Here is a 15,278-nt window from a genome sequence, read left to right on the forward strand (position 1 = left end):
GGTTGAGGTGAAGGTGTGAAGGTGCAACAACCCTCAGTGCGTTCCCCAGTGAGATCATGTCTATGATGCAGGCCGGCTCTTGTCCCTGTGAAGATTACCCCAAGCACCTGTTCAACATTTTTTTGAAAGTTTTTGTGTCATTTTTATATGAAATGAATAAAGTCTATGTTCTCAAATCTTTTGCTTGCACTATTATTTATCGATTATTATTCCTCGTGCGACAGATTCTTATGTGAAATTGTTACCTGTTTGCTCTCACAAACAGAGAGAAACAGTAGGCTATATTCTCAATTTGTTTGTAACTTAGAGGTAAGAGCTAGTGAGTTTTACAAGTCAATGAGCTGGGAAATTAAATGAATTGATGTGTAAAATGTGGACTGCAATGTTGATGTTTTTCCTCTAGAGGGCACGCCTTGCCCGCTGTATGGAACACGTCCTCCTGTTCATGCTGTCATTTCATTCACTTGACCATTTGAGTCTCCCTTCCCTGAATCTGCAGAAGTACACAAACCAACTTACAGCTACCCCTGTGTGTTGTTATCATTTAAATAATATCCATCTAGTTAGAGTAAGAGTAGCAGCTAGAAGCCATATCCCCATCCCCCAGGTGGATTACGTTTGAACAGGTAGACCAACACAGAGACAAGGGGAGGATTAAAACCCAACACCTGGTGTAACAGGAGCTTGTGGCTCTTCCTGCCAGAGGCCTTCACCCCTGCAGCTTCACATCCAGTAAATTGCTTGTTATTCAAATCAAACTGGCTCTCTGTAATCCGTCTCACTTAGGATGGATGTCACAACTCATCCAACTGCACGCCGCAGGCACTCAGTTTAAAGCATCCAGGGGTTATACTCCAGCAACTGTTTGTAAGTTTCACAGCCCCTTCGCTTGTTGTTTTGAATGTGTCTCTGGTATATGGGAACTATCCGAAAGGAACCTTTGCTTATTCTTTAAACAATTCATTTTTCTGTCTGTTGAATTTCAGACTCGGCTCAGGCTGTGTTAAACATCTTTACGAATCGCCTCATTTGCAGACTATAGCAAGTAGTACTCTAAATACTTTACTCTAATACATGGATACATTGTACTAATGTTTTAGTATTGTTTTGTCCTCAAAATTTATTGAGAAGCTTGCTAGATACCTGACTATTTCAGGTGCACTCAAGTACCACAATGACTGAGAAACACATTTAATTGAAATGTTTCCCTGGCAACAGCTGAAGGAAATTTTAAGTTATATATATAGTTTGCTACCATGTGTGATACAATTTTACCCATCTCCATCATCTTTTATCATGACAAGACCTGAACTATCCCCTTGATATGTTTCTTTGCAGCTGTTCTACCGCCTACTTTTAATTTTAATGACTTCAGTTTATTAGCATTCTTTATAGCAGCAATTGCCCTGCTTTTTGGCCTTTTCTCTTAGTTCCCCATTCGATGATGCAGTAATGGCTAACTAAGAGGTCATGTGAGTAATGTAAAATTGAGGTGAAAATGGTTGAATCATGATGAGATGGTGACCTATGAGCTTCTCTCTGCAAATGCACAGCAACCATAGCTAAAGCTGCAACCATTTTGCCTGAGGCATCCTGAATGCACCTGTGTGGGGTTTTGGAGTTTGAAGACAGGCAGCGGTGGCAGAGATCTCTGCTCTGGGAGTAACAGAACAATATCACTGCTTCTTCCTCCTCGCCTCCTCTGAGATACTTGAGTAAAACCCTTCATGATTAATTAACCAACAAAACAGGATAGAAATGAGAATGAAGCTCTTCAAATTGCTCATGCCTAATCAATGTCCTCTTAATTTGAAGGTTTGATGTTCACTTCCCGCTCTTGTGTTTTTTCACAATCTGCTGTTTATTCCCCCTCCTCCCACTCCAAGTTTTCTTTCTATCTGGGTGTTGGTACTGCAGGTTGAGGGAGGGGAAGCAGAGAGAAAGTGGCGTTAACAAGTGAAATTAAAAACCCATTCACTCTCCTCAGTCATCCATTTGGAGGCTGGCCAAAGAAGAAGCAGCTGTTGGACTGGCAATGGAGGAGAGAGACACAGAGAGTGAGAGAGAGAGAAAGAGAGAGAGAGAGAGAGAGAGAGAGAGAGAGAGGAAAATAGTATTCAGGAAAAGAGAGAGAGATTTTTGAAAGGAATAGGATCATGCTCATGCTCTTCCCTCTGAAAACCAGCAGTGGAATGGGCTCTTTTGAAAAGAAGCTGCCTAATAAAACACTACTGTTGGCTTATATAATCAATTTCTTTTAAATCTTCTTGTCCAAAATAGTATATATGAATCTGACTATGCAGCTTTTCAGAAAATAGCCCATGCTGACAACCACTTTAATTTAGTTCCTATTTACAAAACAATATGTACTGATTAAGCTTGTGGGTGTAAAAAATGCACTTAAGTACAGTAATGTATTTGGACATATGTGTAATCTGTACCAGCGGGTGTTCTCAGGTACTTGTCACTCTGTATGATTTGTCTTGCTGGCTGCTTGTGTTGTTGTCATGTCAAGTGCTTGAGTGTCAATCAGTCAATTCTCTGTTGTTTTTTTTGGCACTTATGATGGCTATTTTAAATGGGTCAGTTCAACCAGATCACGAAATACTCAAACATTCCTAGATATACATTATAATCAGCCACGCAGATATTTTCGGTTTTACCTGCATGTGCAGAGGTTTCGAGATATTTACCTTTGTAATTGGTGCTGCCATCCCAATGGGAAGACCTTCTTTTACAATGTATGTCTTTATTTCTCTGTCTCAATATACAATGTATCATGATGTAATACATTTCATGGAGATTCAGATGAGACAAAGTCACAATGTAAAATAACCAGATGGTAATTTCTGTTTGGCTCATTCAGTGAATTAACTATCTGCAATGTCAAGGTAGTCCATCACATTTATGAAATATTCTTATAAATATTATTTTAAAGCTAAAATTGCTATAAGTCAGTCCTGCTCAGTGATTTGCTACATTGCTCACAATAGACTAATACAGTGAGGAGCAAACACTGTAGTAAAGTCTGAAGGTTGATGCATTTATTTCATTGTTGCCAAGTCCACCCAACGGATAATTATGGAGATGAATGGAACTTGGTTTCTAGTGCCTGAAGCATTAAAAAATGACATTTGGAAAAATTGTTTCACTCTAGTCCTTGTTTCTTGCTGTGAACAGTTTTCACTGGAACTACTTTTCACTGAACAAATGTCACTGACAGATATGTCGAAACATCATCAAATAAAACCTCAACTAGCAGCATGGCTAGATAGGGGCAAGTGAGAAAACTTTTTTTGTATGTGTGATTTTGGTGAACTGAACATCTAATCTATCTGAACAGAGACTATTCAAAAAGGGGAACATTTCTAATAGTTATAGTTATGCTTTTAATTGGTTACAGCATACTTGCGTTGCACCTGTTTCACTGTATATCGACAATGATAACCCCGTCTCTGTTATCTGCAGTAGTAAGAGCTCTTGACTGAGATTGCTTCTGGTGTGTCATCATGCGGTATGACTGCTCGCCATCCACCTGTTGTCACTTCTAGATGCTTGTCATTGCCAATCCCCTCTGAACTGTGAGCGTGGAGTCAATATAATAATCTCCTTGGCCAGTGGGTCGCCTGATAAACACTTTGCAGACACACTGACATACCCAGAGATGATGCACTTCGCTCCCCGCTGAGAAGGCCCCATCTGGAATCAACCATTGATTTTTTTTTGTCAAAATTATTCTTTTATGGCCACGAAAACAACCCCTGTGCCTGCTTCGGGATCAAGTCCCTAATCTTTGTCCAAATCAAAGGCTGCACACTTCAAAGTGTCTGGATCAGCAGAGACACTCTCAGAGCAGCAACACCAGAGCAGGAGGAGGAAAAAAAGGCTTTGCTCTCACTTTGCTGTCCAAACTCATTTTAACTCCCGTCTTTCTTCTCCCTCCTCGTCATTCCAGCGAGTTTGCAGGTTTCAGTTTGTGTGTGTGTGTGCTGTGATGGACATGGTCGTAAGAGAGAAAAGTTGGAGGGCCAGGAGGATGGAGGGTGTGCAGAGGCAGGTTGGGGGTGGTGGGGGATGCTTGGAGGACTAGAGCCTGGGTGTGGTGCAGTTATCTCCCCTGCGCAGAAGAGAACATGTCTTTGCCTGCGGGATGCTGCTCTTTCTCAGGCCAAGGACAGCATCCATGTGGTGAAAAGGATTACGGGCACACTGTTCCCAGTCTCTGCCTTTGGGGAAGCCAGAATCTGCACTTGGTTGTCTTGTTTGTTGGCCATTTTTCAGGTATGTAATCAGCATCCCTAATGAGTCTAATTATTGTCTGCAAAGTTTGCTAATTTGTAAAATAAACCCTTCAATTGACAGATGACAAATCAATGAGGGAGATGAGATTTAGGCAAGAAAAGTGTCTCACTCTCTTTTTTATTCTCTTTTTCTGCTTCTGAAACACAACAACTATTTGGAGGTTTAACAAGAGCACATCGTAAAGTGAATTAGCAGTGACAGGATCACTGCACAAGGTCTCCATTCCTCTATCTGCCTGATGATAATTCCTTACTGTAAACAACAAAAGGTACCATTATCACCCCTAACCAGGGGTAGGATTAGACACTTCCTCATTTGCATGAATTTGCACCCCAAAATAATAATAAGAGGCACAAATAAGGAAGAAATAGAGACAAAAGGTGAAGTTAATTTATGGAAAGCTCAGCTGCTCCGATACTCACTGCTTTGAAGCTTAATCCGTTATTAACCCCCACAACATTAGGCATTCACACATGAACATGCATGTGTGCACACACTTTCTCATGCACATACACACCTCAAAGAGCTGAGGATTCCTGAGTCAGGGGAACAAGGTACTGAAGCCAATATTACTCCTCTGGGAAATAAAGATAGGCCGAGAGTGCAGAAGGAGTGAGATGAGGCTACTGTGAAGACACATCGCAGAGCAACAACCCAATCCCACTTGTGTTTACTCTCGCTGGTTTCCAGGGAAATGGCAGGAGTCTCTGCATTTGCTATAGTGGCAAACCCACTTGGAGGAGAAAATCTCAGCCTTGAAAATAAAATGTTCCATTCCTGAGAGTGTTTTCTCTTTGTGCAGCAGGTTTCTCACAATGTGACTATGCAGACTGCAAGTATGTTCGTGTGTGTGTGTGTGTGTGTGTGTGGACATATCTTTAACAAATAGCTTCATAAAACAAGAGACACTGTTTTCTAACTAGAAGGTTACTAGGCTTAATCTCATTATTGACCCGCCTTTGCATGAACATGAACATGTTACATCTCAGTAGCCATCCTTTATTACTTTAAATTAACTGAGTTAAAATAAATGCATCTATCTTTGTGTTTTTCTGTGGATAAGTGTGTGTGTGTGTGTGTTTCACCCAGTGGTTTGCTGCTGAGTGTTTTCCTCTGTGAAGTAGTCAGGATATGCAGAGATGAGCTCCATTGTTGGCATAAATTGCTTGGCCCAGGCATGCTGCCTCTCCACTGGGCATCTCCCCCCTCATTCTGATCGATCTAATCCTCAGCTATAATGAGTTTCTCTGTCTGAGAGCGAGGGGTGGGCCAGGCCATGAAGAGGAGAGGAGGAAAGTGAGTGGGAGGCGGTGGAGAAATGGGGCCTACTGGTGGTGTGGGTAGTGATTAAAGATATATTTACAGAGGTACAGAGTTGGAAAGATATGACCTGACAACAGATGTTCTTTCATGAAGTGGACTGCTTTTCCATTCAGTGTCTAAGGTTGTACCGTGCCAGCGCACGTTTAACCCCCAAAGCGGGGTTCGTTTGACCAGTGTGATCATTCCATGCCATGCCCGGGCACGGTTAGGCTGGACTCCGGCATGGTACTCATCTAGTGTGATCGCAGTCCCCCGACACAAATTCCACTGGCACAGGCGGGACAATCGTGCTCGGGCACGGTACAAGGCAACCAGGCCTAGTGTGAGTCCAGGATATTACATTGAAGAATAGAATAGGATGTAGGACCCATCTAGATCCACCTGTAATAATTTACCTTGTATTTTTTTATTACTAAATTATTAATGTTAAAATTGTTTATTCATGGCAATCACACTTTTTCAAAGCCAAAGTGATTGTAATCGAAATATGTGGAACAATGAAAAGCAAGCTAGTCATCAGAGAGATTATTGGCCATACTAATAATTACTACTATATTAGCTGCACTAATCGATATTTTAATATTTACAAAAGAGTTAGAGATGATGAGGAAAGTGAAGCATTCAGCTGCAAAAGAGCCAGATATTTCTCCCAGGAGGGGGTGGACAAAAAGGTGGCACAACAATTAGTTATTGCAGGTTTAGCAAATAAAGTTAACATCCTAGTCCAGCTGTTTTGTACCGTCCAAATAGGTTTAGCCACACAACAAACTAGCTAGCTAATAGCTACCTAGATTTTTTTTGCCACTGTTTGGGTGAAATGAAAGTAGAGCAAAAATACTAAGTGGATCTATATACATAATACATCTAAGCAAACAAATCAGACTTTCTGGATGCTCAACCCCAGAACACACACAAAGAACAACCCCCAAAACGTCCTGCATACTCAGCTGGAACCAGGGAGGGAGGTTACGATGAAAGGCAATGTTGCTTCCAGAGACCAGAGAACCAAAGAGGCGAATAACAAAACCCAGAAGCTGAGACAGAACAGAGAGGACTGCCTGTAGTTCATAGGCCGACTGTCCATCATCTCCCAGAGAGCCGGCACTCTGCACATCAAGGTAGAAGACACGAAGATTTCTCACTACATAAAAAGGCTTTAGAGGAGCAATAAGTCACACAGAGCCAACATCTCTCTGAATATATATTACCCCTCTCTGAACCTTCACATGATGTGTCCAACAGGCCTGTATATGTCTGGTTGACTTCATCTCAGTCCTTATGTTCAACAAAAGAAGAGAGCATGCACTGTTTATCAAGTTTAAACATGATGTGTGAGAACTTTCCCCTTTCTAAGAACAGGTCACTATTTCTGTCTTTCTTTTAAGTGTAAGTTCTCTTCCATCTATTATAAAATAGCAGTTGTACAGTTAGCAAGTAGGGCTGCAACTAGGGGGAAGAAAGACAATACTTTATCAATACACCTGTGTGTAGTGTAAACATGTAGAAAGGGCTCATTTAATCATCTCTGTCCTCAGTCTCTCATCCTGTATGTTTTATACACAGCTAACGTTAGCTTGGTAATTAGCCAAATGTTAAAAACAAGCTGTCTGGAGAATAGACTGGTCTGTAAAATGTGGCACATTGTTGTGACTGATGATTATTTCCGTTCACTTCATTCCTATAAATTCCTCTATATATTTGTCAGTTACTGATTAATATGACAATAATGAATCATGTCAGAAAATATTTTTTAAGAAACGGCCATCACAATTTCCCTGACAAGGTTATGTCTTCAAATTACTTGTTCCATCTGATCAACAGCCCTAAAGCAAAAATTATTCAATTTACAATGATTTCAAATAGAGGGAAGCAGCAAATTCTCACAGTGCAGAAGCTGAAACAAGTAGGCATTTTTGCTTGATAAAGAAGTTAAATGTTTTTTCAGTTATCAAATGTTTTGTCGATTACATTTGTCAGTCAAGCCATCGATTTATCAACTGATCTTGTCATCAGTATCTAAAACAGTGCTGCTGTGTCTTCGTATGCTCTGCGTATCTTTGCATGGTTAAGCATCTCTTAGTGGTTTAGCAGGGTCGAGTATAGCTAATCTGACCACCACGTGCCTTCAAGGCAACGGCCTGGCGTGGCAGAGGAGTCCGTGTGAAAGGCCTCTTTGTTGAGCCGTGTCATCATTTGTATTCAGCAGGATCAAAGTCTCCTCGGCTGCTTTCAAATTTGTCCTGTGGCTAGTGTTGCTGGAGGAGTGAATGACAATGTCAAGGGATACAGAAGAGCTGCAAATTTACATAGAAATGGCCCTCGATATGAATGTGTATCAAATCAGTCCACAATTTGGGATTGTGTGGGCATGTATCTGTGGTTGTCCTACATTTCCTCAAGTGTGTGTGTGTGTGTGTGTGGGGGGGGGGTTGTTGAAGTCAATTTTATAGCTATTTTTCTCAGTATAACACATTTTTAGAATCTTTTTATGTCAATTGGATAGTCCAACAGTCAAGTTACAGACATGTTATTCCTAGCCCTATGATACCTTGCTTGGACAGGATAATGTAATCTTATACCTGTCTCATACTACCAAAGGATTAGAGGACAACCTGAACACATGACCTCAGATAGCAATAACAAAGTCAGTAAGCTTAGCGTTAGCTAAGTGGTGTGGTTATGTGAGATTCTGAGGCTCTGACTTGGCTCTGTGTCTGCTATCCCCTATAATATCTAAGAAAAGAGAAGACACCTGTAAAATAGCTCTTGCAGATGCTGGTTATGTTAAAGGATTAACCGCCATTAATTCACGCAAGGCTTCATAGGGTGAGGAATAAGGTGGAAGGGAAGGGAAAGAAAGTAAATGTTGCAGTTACATGGTTTAGTCTTCACCACTAAGTCATCAGGATGCCACTTCTTCATTACATCACTTAAAGGGAAGTTATGGTTTATTATTGAACTTGTGTTCTATTTTCATTCTTTTGGCCCTCATTCCTATTAGTTATGACATTGGACTCACCAATTAATGCTGGAATCTGGGAACTTGGCAAGGGGCAAAAACATGAGCTGTCAGATGAGCAAACATGTTTTAAAGAGGTGGTATTATGCTTTTAGGCTTTTTCCCTCTCCTTTACTTTTTTGTGCATGCTCTGAACCGCTTGAAAACAGCTCGTTTGTAGTCCAGTCCTTCACTTACTTTACTTGTGACGTCACAATGAAAACTCGTCATAAAGCTTGCCAAGCGGCTAGCGGGGTCAGGCACGCCCTCAAACCAAGCTAGTCTGAGAGGAGCATAATACCACCTCTTTAAACAAACTCACAATTTCAACAAACTTCTTTGGAAAAGAAAACCAAGACAAAAAGCAGTGGTGGATGAAGTAGCCTACACAAATCCTGTACTTGAGTAAAAGTACAGATACCTTTGCTGAATGTTAGTCTTCAATTTAAGTTTTCAATTTAAATTTCTACTTCAATCAAAGTACTAAAGCTTTTAAATATACTTAAGTATCAAAAAGTAAAAAGTACTCTTGGTGTGGTTATGCTTGTCAGAGGTTGCTGACATGACAAACAGAATGATCATCAAAATAGTTGCCAATTAAATTTTTGTAAATCAACTAATCGTTTTAGCTTAACTTATACAAACTGTTGGGTAGTTTAATTCCTAACAAAACATCATATTTTTTAAACTCTTCAAATGGTTTGTGTTTAAAAATCTTACTTTGTAAATTAACTAGTAACTGGGGCTGAGAAACAAATGCAGTGAAGTAAATGTAAATGTAAATGTAAATGTAAATGCTCCGTACTTGTATAGTGCCTTTCTAGTCTTTTCGACCACTCAAAGCGCTTTTACACTACATCTGCATTCACCAGTCACACACATTCATACACTGAGCCTAAGTGCTCAAACGGAAACTAACATTCACACTCACTCATACACTGGCGGAATAGCCGCCAGGGGCAATTCGGGGTTCAGTATCTTGCCCAACGACACTTCGACAGGCAACACTCTACCTCCTGAGCCACAGCCGCCCCAAAAAAAGGTAGTATAAGCGTAGTATAAGGAAGGATTACCTTGGTGAGTAAATTGTTATCCTTACTGAACGATGACAAAGAGACACACAGAAGTTTTAAAACTGCACAATCACCTCTTAATACAAAAGGCAAATCTGTGAAAACAAACAAAAAACACAATTTTCAAAGCACATCTGGTTCACATTCTGTCACATTCTGCTTTTGATAATTAGATTAACATTAGACTACTAAATCTATGTTTTCTAATGCTGTTAGTCTGTTTAGACCACACAATTCTGTAAACAACTACACAAGTAAAATATATTTCCAGTTGGGATCAGCTGAAAAACATACAAAATTTAGATTTTTCATCATTAAAGCTAGGGTAGGTAATGCATTTCAGAAGCATTTTTAAAAAAAAATGTTTGCTGAAATTCTCTGTACATCCTGACAGCAAACAATAAATCAAATGCACTGAATCTGTGGCTGTGCTGGACTGCAATAAGCCTAAATTCCCATGGCTTCAAAGGGAAGGCCTGAATGAGGGGGTGGGATTATTTCAGTTGGATACTTTCAAAATCAATGTCTCTTACCAGTTCTGCAACAACAACCCTAGCTTTAATAAAAGTTCATTAATTATATGCATATGTAAATGTAACTCAGATTTACATGTTAAAAAAAACATTGGTCCTTTAACTTTCAACAGATGCTGTGTATTTGTTGAAATGTCCACTTTAGATTGAGGACATTTTGATCTGTAATTCCACATTAACAATCATTTGTTTCACTTAGTGGGTCAAATCAGTCAGACCATACAGTGATAGCTGGCTGCATTGACATCCACTGTCTTCATTATTATGGCAGACACACAACAGAAAATCAATAGGGTTGTTGTAGACTTAATAAAGGTAATTTCTCCACGGTCCAGCCTGATACGACGTCAAAGTACCAGGCTTATTTCTCAACCTATTTTATCCTTCTCCACTATTCCGTTTGTGGCAAAATGCAGGAGTGATCGATGCATGAGCCATTAAAACTTTCAAAAGAATTTTGTGAAAGAGAAAGGTGAAGGCTTTATTTTAAGACTTGAAATTTTCAATCAAATAGTTTGTTTAGTGTGGTGGATAGGGCACTTTTATGAGCCCTCTCTGCCCCCTGTTAGACCATGAAGGTGAATATGAATTGAACTGATCAGCCATTTCACAGTCACAGCACCACTTTCACATATAATATTCACTGTCTCCGTACAGAACTTAAAGAATAAGTATTATCCATGCGCCGATGCATCTGTCCCTGCACTGTATACTTGACTGATCAGTTCACATATATACTATATTACTATATATAATGTATCTTTTACTTTATAAATGTTGCTCCATTTTCTTCTTCTTGCACAGTTGATTGAAACTCAGATAAAGATTCCACACATCAATGCACACTCAGTCACATTTTATGTAAATCTGTCTCTCCATCTGGAGTGAACAGCCAGCAACACCCTATCCAAATATGAAAAACATGTACTTTTTATCTACATCTTTAATTTAAATATATATAATACAACACAAAGTTCTTTCACAGCACACATTTACATACATACCAATCATTTCTGTACATACATACAAACTCTCTGTGGGCAGAACGTTGTGAAAAGTTATATTCTAAAACTTTCATATTATCATACCCCTCATATATCAGATGTCCAGACTATATCATTGCTTTAATGTTGTTTTTGTCTGTATTTTCCATTCCTACTTTTTTGCATCTTCTTAAAGCTTTACTCCACTTTTTTTTTTTAAACATTTATCAATGGGCGTAGTCACATTTTTACATACTGTACAAAGTTTGAACTGTTTTGAACAGATTTGGCTGTTTACCTGATCCCCTACAGTATTTTCTATGCTCAACTGCTCCAAAAGCCCTGTTTTCTGACATGCATCAATAAAGTTTTATCTTAATCCATTTATTTGTCCTCACCAAAGCTTGGCATTCTCCATCTATATAAATGGGAGTAATATTGTCCCTAAAGGCTAACAATCAGCCAAAGTAAATAAGAAAATGTCTCCTGAGAGGACTAAGGAGTGATCATTTAAATGACTGTTGCAGGGTGGACAAGAGGCTGGATAAGACGTTGGTTAAAAAGGATTGTCTAAACTGGTGTGTAGCCTTTGGCGAGAGATTAAATTATAAATAGGAAACTGTGGTGGAGCTTGCCTCGCAGCCATGCATCAGATCAAGGACAGTTTCAGCCTGTACACTATTAAGATAGTTTCCGGATTAAAATTCTTTTAAAGTAGGATTTTAGTCTGTTCGAAGTTTCTTTTCCTCTCCACTTGGACTAGCAGGTTAATCTGCTGTAGTTTGAGCTCAACAGCCATCAGAAACTGCTCTCTGCCTTTATGAGGGAAGTTGCAGCACGACCAGTGGAGTCATACATAACTATGACACCATCCAAACCAAGCCTTGGATTGTCAGTATTATCCTGAGCACCCAGAAAAGCTTCAATGTTGTGAAATGTATTGTCCCATTCTAAGCTTCTTCAAGGCAGTTTGACTAGTCTGTGTGGACAGAAATGCCCACGGCGAGCCCAAGGGAGTTGACTAAGAAGACAGCGGCCCTGCTTTGGCCTGGGGCTTGTTGTCTGTGCATGTCGACCCGATGCTCGCGTGTTTATCATCTCATCTCCTCTCTCGGCTACTGACATGCCTTCGGATTTAAAGCGCTCCTTTATGAATTTTGATGTCCACTCCTGATCTTGACCCACTGCCTAGACGGAAAATCTAATACGCTAAAAACCACTGACATACTTTGCCAGCATGTGAGCGGTGTCCGAATAGAACAGACACATGGGAGCATGGATCGGTGGTGTTCACTAAAAGCGAGGCACATGCTCAGTTATTTAATGGACATTGAGAGGGAGAGTGGTGGATAAGGATTAAGAATTCAAAGAAAACTGAGATTGTATGCGCAGGGACTTTGCTGGCTACAGATGGACAACAAAGATTATTTTCAAGTACATCAAGAAAAGGCAGTTGTAGTTTGTCCCTTGATAAAATAAATCACTTAAAAGTTCTCTAACAAGGTTGACATATCCCTTCCACTTACCTGCAAGGCTTAATTAGAGTCATCACTTCGGTCATTAATCCTATCAGTGATTGTAAGGATGCAGTCACCAAATGATTTGCCAAGATCTGGGAACATGTCACCATCACAAAAAATCATACAAGTTAGCCAACCTTATTTGTATTTGGAAGAGAAAACAAATTTGTTATTTTGTTTAATAGAATAGCACTATAGCAGTAATATGAATGAAGGACACAGCTGCTGATAGGACAGTGCATTTGCATGTGTGTGCATGTTTGTGTATATCTCTGTATGTGTACAAGGATGTAATTAACAGTGGGGAGTAAATGGGCAACCTGCCTTCACAGAGAGCCAGGATGACACAATGGCTTGCATCAACATACATATCCCAGCATGCACTCTGTTTATATTCATGCTATCCCTCACCCCCTTGCTCCTCACTCACTCATTCTCCTTCCTCTCTCACACACAAACCACACATACACAAAAACAGACTGGCAATTTGCATGGAAGACTGTGCCTGTCATGCTAGTGAGAATCAGTAATGTGACGCAAATCAGCCTACTTTGTCTGATCAAGAAGTGACGCTGAGCCTGTGGGCAGTCCAAACCAGCACATAACTGCCTCATGACTGCTGCCTTTTTGACTTTGAATGCTGCATTTGCTCACCTTTAGCGTCTATTTGCAGGCAAAGTTTAATCCTAGATCAACAGCTGTGCAGCTGAATATAAGCAGTGAATACTGAGAGGTGTCACTTATTGTTTTGCATGCCGTGTGCTGCACTGAGGCGGCAGTTTTTCTTTGCATCGTCATCTTCTTGGCTCATTTGTCTCTGTATGTGTGGTTGGTCAGGTTGCTTAAACTTACATACTTGTATTGAGTGAACATGAGAAACGTAGCCTGCGTTTTTTTATTTAAAAGCATGCAGCCTTCTTTGCGTGGATGTATCATTGTGTGGCTGAGTGCTTCATGAACGATTCTCTCAACAGGCCAGGTTATAATGAGATCCCTGGGGCTGAACGCAGGCTGCCTGTACAACAACAGATGTGACTGGACTCGCTCAGTCTCCCCTCTCTCCCCACTAGCTGACAGAGCTGTCACTCAGCGTGAAGGAGGATGACTGACAGGTTCCTGTGAAGAGCAGGAGAGGGGTGAGCTACTGTGAGGAAAGGGGAGGCAGTCACCTGGGCTGACACTTGATCCCACAGCTCGGTGCTCTCCAAACAAAATAGTTTGATGGCTGAAACATCCCAAATGTCAACAGCTCTATTGCACTGGAGACGTGATGATGATGATGATGAGACATTATTCTTCTGCTACTGATGCTACACTTCAAAGGCATGCAGGATAATCTCACATTTAAAAGGAGACATTTGGAGACTTTCAGATAAGGTGCCATCTAAAATCATATCAGAAATTATCAATTGTTAATGTCTTAAATGCAGAAGGTTTGTAAGCTGTGCAAAAGTGAATCCTCACTTCTTCTTTTTTTTGTTGACATTTTGCCCTCCCCAGAATACCACTCTGATTCATACTCTTTATAGGAAAAAATATTCTGGATGCGATTTTTCACCTGTCTTTCTTCTTAAGTCCCGAGAGGGAGCCAGGCGGGGGAACTGGCAGAGGCCACCAGTCAAATGTTACTGCAGAGTGCCAGAAACATCACAATAGAGGTTCTGTGTGAGGGAAAGAGCAAATGGGCACACACACAAACACACACACACACACACAAAAACATCGCTCTGCTCCTGGGCAGACTGCCATTGGCCCACTGCAGCCTCTCAGTCAATAGACGTACATTATGCTTCCTCCCAACAGGAACCTGCTGTAGAAACCTGTTACTACACAATGTGCAGGCCAGAGAAAAATTTTATTATTTGCCAAAGATTGCGTGAGATGCAGCCCTATAATTCTGTTTTTGTTTGTTTTTTTTAATGCTCATCCAAATGACAAAATAATCAATTTCCAATTTCAACACAGTAAACAGTTTTATAAGGACTTCTGTTGTACTACTATTAACCAGTATTAACTAGGACATTGTTTCTGGAAAGGCTCGCCACAATATCTCAGCAACAATTGGATAGATTACCATGAAATTTTGTTCAGACATTCATTGTCCCAAGAGGCTGAATGCTACTGGTGACTGGTGATTCCCGACCATAACACTACCTTTAGTTTAACATTTTTAGTTTTGAGCGAAATATCAACTATTTAATGGATTTCCATGAAATTTGCTGCAGGATGAATTGTTAAAACTTTGGTGTTCCCTTGACTTTTTTAAAATGTGTCCAGTACTTGTTTATGACCAAATATATTACATTCCCATCAGCCTCATTTGTACTTTGTGTTTAGTGGTAAATAGCATGTTTGCATGCTTGAGTAATTTAGGTGAAATGACAATGACCCTGGTTTTTGTTTACAGAACATACAGTATATTAGCAGTGGGCATCTGCCTGTATTGCAACACTTATGATCTGACTGTGAATTGGAAATATTTTGCAAACTATGCAGTGTTGTACACTAGTTAATCCCTGTGCTGTAGCTCTCTGGTTTCTTGATGA

Source organism: Micropterus salmoides, unplaced genomic scaffold (genome assembly GCF_014851395.1).
Source record: "Micropterus salmoides isolate LMB-PRFRI ecotype aquatic unplaced genomic scaffold, ASM1485139v1 Ms_hic_scaffold_10, whole genome shotgun sequence".
NCBI lineage: Eukaryota > Metazoa > Chordata > Actinopteri > Centrarchiformes > Centrarchidae > Micropterus > Micropterus salmoides.